This window comes from Rutidosis leptorrhynchoides, chromosome 2 (genome assembly GCF_046630445.1).
Source record: "Rutidosis leptorrhynchoides isolate AG116_Rl617_1_P2 chromosome 2, CSIRO_AGI_Rlap_v1, whole genome shotgun sequence".
NCBI lineage: Eukaryota > Viridiplantae > Streptophyta > Magnoliopsida > Asterales > Asteraceae > Rutidosis > Rutidosis leptorrhynchoides.
In genome coordinates, this window is record NC_092334.1 from 314,251,412 (window position 1) to 314,257,271 (window position 5,860).

The window sequence follows — 5,860 nt, forward strand, 5'->3', positions numbered from 1 at the left end:
CACATGCTCATACATACACACACGCGTACATATACATACACATATACACACATATACACACATGTATATATACATATATACACGTGAATATATCTACAATATATACATGCACATACGTACGCATGCATGCACCTGTATTATTATCGTTATTATTTACTAAACATAAACTCCTACCATAAACATAATACTTCATTCATGTACATAAAATCATAAATCATAATCTATTTAATCATCATCATATTCCTTTAATTATATAGTTTAACTCATAACCTATATCATAATCATTAATCATAATAATTATTCATGTTCATACTCTTTAACTTATTAAACTAGTTTTATGATCATCATAACTTCTTAAACCTTTAATCAACAATCGCAATAATATTCATAATCTTTTATCCTTTAATCATGTTCATCATACTTATTCAACATAATACTTACTCTATTTAACTAGCTCATAGTTTTATCATTATTCATAAACTAGTTTCATATCTTCACATTCATAATACTTATAATTAACTTCAAGAACAAGATCATTATTAATCAACATAATATATTAAAAGTAATAGATTAAAAAGTAGGATTATCATTAGGGTTTAGGTATACCTTAGGTGATTAAGATCAAGAAAAAGGGGACGTTGATGGTGGTGTTAGGCCTCAACAGCAGCATCAGCAAAACAAGATCACCACGAATGGGTTTTGGACCTTCTTTGTGAAAAACAAAAAACGCAGCAACAATGGTCGATTATGGAGCTATTTGATCACGATTTATAGCAGAAAATCAGGAGGCAGGAAGGGCTGTTTATGTGGCGATTTTATAGCTGCAAATAACAGCTGTTGTGACTCGAAAAAGGAAGCAAAACAGCAGCAAGAACAACGGGTGCAGGAGGTTGCAGGAGGTGGAGAAAGCAGGATGTTGAGGGTGATATTTTAGTCGACTAAGGTGTGATTTGTTGGGAGATGTAAACTGCCGAAAATAAGCAAGGAAGAAGAGGGTTTTGTGGTTTAACTTTGAGATGCAATTGTGAATGAGAAAGATCATGCTAAAGGGTCTTTTTATAGGAGATTGGGAAGTTGTAATCACATTAGGATTTCTTGGTGATCAAGGACTAGATTAGGATTAGGATGCAAGATATTTGAAATGGATTAGGATTAGTACTTACTTGGTTATTAAGTTATTTTCTTTCTTTTATTTATAAACCTAGCCGATTTTTTTATATATATATTTTATTTTATCATTTTATTTATTTTATTGCTTCAAGTCTTATATTGAACACTATATTTTTAATTGTAAAGTTAATTATATAATTTTATATAATTTCGTAATGAGTCAAAATAATTATATGCTTCCAGTTAATATTAATAATTACTATAGCTTAATAAATACTAGGGTTAGGGTTTATATTTAATATTTAGGGTTAGTGCTTAAGTAATAATTACGATCATTTAATACAAGTATTAATTATAGTTCATTAATCGTAAACAAATAACAACCCTAAATCGAATACACAGAAGAACAAATGAAAACCCCAAGGGCATTTTGGTCATTTCATAACAGAAAAATGAGAGTTGTTATATCAGCACAGGCCTTCGACGGGACAGCTAGGCCTGAGACGTTTGATTCTAGAGGGTGCTGAGGAGGATATCAGTACGGCACCGCCAGCTTCTCTAATACGACGCTCCATGTGTTTAGATTTGAGACCCGCTGAGCATTCAGAGCCGTTAGAGCCACGTGAGTCGCATGTTGTGATTCACCATGGAGCCACCATGAGTGACCCAAATGTCACATGGGCATTACTTAGAGATTATCAGAGACTCTACAGAGCTGTTAGAGCATATCTTCAGCGTGAAGGAATGCCCCGGAGTACTATAGGCCCTTCATCATTCAGACTAGTATGTCGTGTTCCACCGACACGAAAAACTACTCCTAGGCACTCTACTCCAGTCTCAGTTCATTTAATAGCCTCAGCAGTCACCCCAGTTCATGCTACTCCTATCACGCCGCCTATTTTAGCTATTTCACCTGCTCCAGTCATTGAGACGGTCCCTATTCATGAGCTACCTGAGGGCTGCCACTTAGTCACAGTCCCTATATCATTGAGACGGTCCCTATGGCTCTGGTCTTTGAGATTACCGTGAACATCCCTGATGAGGAGCCATTCCTGATCTAATATATGTCTAGACACACTTTTGGGCCCTGAGTTGGATGCAAGACAGCCGCTTGAGGATTTGCTAAGACTCGAGGCCGAGGACGAAATCTTCGGACCTAATGGATACTTCACAGACACCGCTCTACAAACTGGCCAGGAGAGTATTTCGTAGACTACTTTATTTTATTTTTACCTTCATTATTAAAGCATTGTATAAAAATATATCTAGTGAAAATGCTACTCTCTTTTGTTCTTCATGCAGAATTTTATCAAAGAGACTGTCATTTCCAGCATTAAGAGCCTAACCATAGGAAAGCCCAGTACTAGGAGAGTAACCTAACCGTAGGGAAGTAATCTGTCCTCAAACCTCTTTCAATTATTACGCACTAAAATCTCTAAGTGTGAGGTAATTCCCGCAACCAACTTAGAGATTCTAGAAGCTGTTGTCCTTAATTTATCAAAGTATTCAAAATATTCTATTTTAGGGAACATTAGGGACAATGTTCTTCTAAGTGTGGGGTATTACCCTAAAGGTTTAAGAACAAGTAACAAGTAACCGTAAAAATGCCAAATTTTGAAAAATGTAACAAATAACCGTAAAAATGACAAATTTTGAAAAATTCTTTTGTCTAAAAAGTAATTAGCAAATAATATTAGGGAATTTCGAAAAATCTTACCTCGTTTTACCCAAAAAGATTCTATTAAACTGCTAGAAATCAGTTTTCAGAACATTCACTAGAACGGGACGATTAAGCTAAAACTCATGATTTGGGTCAAAAGATTTCTTTCGAAAAAATATGTAAAAATCTATGCATGACCAAGCATGACCCCTACTCCCAAAAAGTGTGGAATTCTTGGACCCAAACTACCTGTATGACCCTTCAAATCTATAGTTTAAGTTAGAACTTAGTTTTGACATACGTTTCAAGGCCAATGGTTAGTAAGCGCCATAAGTGGTACAGGTGCGATCCTCCTTCCGAAATCATTCTGAATAGAGAAGACAAAAAAACCATCCGTTTTCGTTTCCACTCCACGTATTTAAAACCGACCAACTCACACCAAAGAGTTGATGAATCAGAAAATACTCACCCCAAATTTATTCCCAATATACACTACCCATTCACCTTCATTCCTTTTTCACTTTTCAAAAGATCTAGAGATCAATAAAGAGATAGATCGATCAAAATTCACTTCAAAAGCACTTGTTAAAAGAATCCAAACCCCCTGATTGTTTTTGATAGGTCAAAGACCTATTTTCGGTGAATTATCACTTCCTCGCTAGGCACTAGGAATAATGGACAAAATTTATGAAGAAAAGGGTATGTTGAAAAAAAAATGATGATTTTGAAAGAGCAAAGTCTCTAAGAATAAAGACAAAGAAAAACCCAGGAAAGTTGCCCAAAGAAGAATGTCGGAAGAGCCAAGAAAAATTCTAGACAAAAGTCTTAGCAAAATCCGCATCTTCCGAAGAACTCGTAATGGAATTAAAGCCAATCTCTATCAAAAAAGGGATACTCTAAAGATATCTATCAATTCTCTTTAAAAGTTCAAAAGATCCGAATACCTTTCACCTTTCCATAAACTCCTTAACCAACCCTGCAACCCGACTTCCTCTTGAAAGAATGCCTAAGAAGAAGATCAGTATCGTCCTTACTTAGCCGGTGGAGATATCGATGCTTTACCAAGCCTATGATGAGAACCGTTACATGACTGGCTTCTGAGCAACAATACAACTATATTACGGCACCCTAAACACTTGAGTGATATGAATGATCCGCTAATGAGAAGCCTGGTCATGTATACTCTACATCTGAGAGTTGGAAAGTACGCCTTTTTCACTATGAACGTGATTGAAATCGAGCGACTAAACCATGGAAGTTCAAAACTTTTTCCACTACTTTCGAAAGATGTGACGACTTCTGATGAAAGCATAGTAAAAGAATCCAAGGGTGGGCGAGGGAGAATCTATAAGAAGAAAACCTTTTATTCTCGCTTTTTGCTTGAGGACAAGCAAAGCTAAGTGTGGGGTATTTCATATCGGCCAAAAAGTCACGTTTTTACCCCCGATATTAAGCCCTAAATCAATAAAGTTCCAAACTTTTTCGGTAAAATAATCGCTTTTTCGGTTAATATTGTAGATTAAGTGATTACAAAGGCGATGCAAAAAGAATCAAGTAAAACGGAGTTAAAACGAAGATTCTAGAGTGAAAACGATGAAAGATAAGTGACGACCCAGGAAATCAAGTTACGATCCAGGAAAAAAACACACCAGGGCAGCCATATGGCTTGCCATCCGGCCTGCCATACGGTCTGCCACTATGGGAAATGGCCTGCCAGCATCCGAGCACAACAAACGGCTTGCCCTGGCATACGGACATGGCATACGGTCTGCCATACGGCCTGTCAGCCGTATGCCAGGAGAATTTTTTCCTATTTAAGGAGCTTTTTGCATTCATTTTTACACACACTCAATTTTTACTTCAAATTAGATTTTCAAGCTTTTTAGTTAGTTTCTAGTAGTAGCTAGCTTAGCTTTTATTTTTAGGAGGATATCCCAGCAAGTCCCTGCGATTTTGGGCAGATTTCTTCAGCTTTTTCAGGGTTTTATCTGAAACGCTTGTCTTATTAATTAAACATGTATTGTTAACATTTATGTTTAATAATGCGTTATGATATTACCATGTTAGCTTGATTAATTTGTATGTTGCCATGATAGAAGTTTGGGTTAGCGTAGTTATGTTAAATTAGTACGGTTACTATCGTCATGCTAAACTTGTGATACTGATAGATTTGTATGCTAGCATATTAAGGATTGACCAACCTAGGTTGTGATCAGGACTTGTCCACCTATATGAACTTAGCTACTTCATAGGATTAAGACCCCTGGTTATACTGTATCTGAAGATTCTATGAACTCGGTATGTCCGGAGTTTCCGAGAGGCATCTAATGCGCTTTTAGGACACGAAACTTAGGAATTGAGACATGAATGACCTAGTATGCCTATTGACTATTCCAAAGAGACCTCTTTGGAGCTGTTAAGATCTAGTTAGTGCCTTGACTGTGTGACTTAAACCTATCGCATGTTCTTGTTTGATTGTTGCCTAAGGAATAAGTCATATCAACTATTTAGGTATCTATTAGGTTTCTATATGCTTTAATTTCAATATGTCAATTGTAATGTTGTATAATGTTTAGATTGGTATGATCTTACTAGTATGATGAAATGGTTGTTAATTTTCATTAAGGTTTTCTCAACTTAACCCAACGGACTCCTTCCGTTTGTGATCAGTATTCACTTAACACGGCAAGTTGTTATTCAGTTACCCAAACTGATAACGAGGGTTAGGATTAGAACTCAACTCACTAATAAACCTAGTGCTTTACTGAGGATAACCTCCAAGGTATAGTTACCTTTCAATTATACAACCAAGTGACATACTTTTCACTACTCAACGAGAACTCCAAGAGTCTAGAGATAAGTAGGTCTGTGAAATTGGCTCATCTAACCAGATCTACACTATTCTAAGCATAGCTTTAACATAAACATAATTACCTTTCCCTAGCCCAAACTGATATCTTGGTCAATATTTTCCCGATTTGCATACTCCGAATATTCCTCCATCATCTTTACTTTTCCACAATTAGGATTATTAGCTTAAAACCAACTACTATCCTTTATTTAGGTAATTTAACCAAAGACAATTATCCA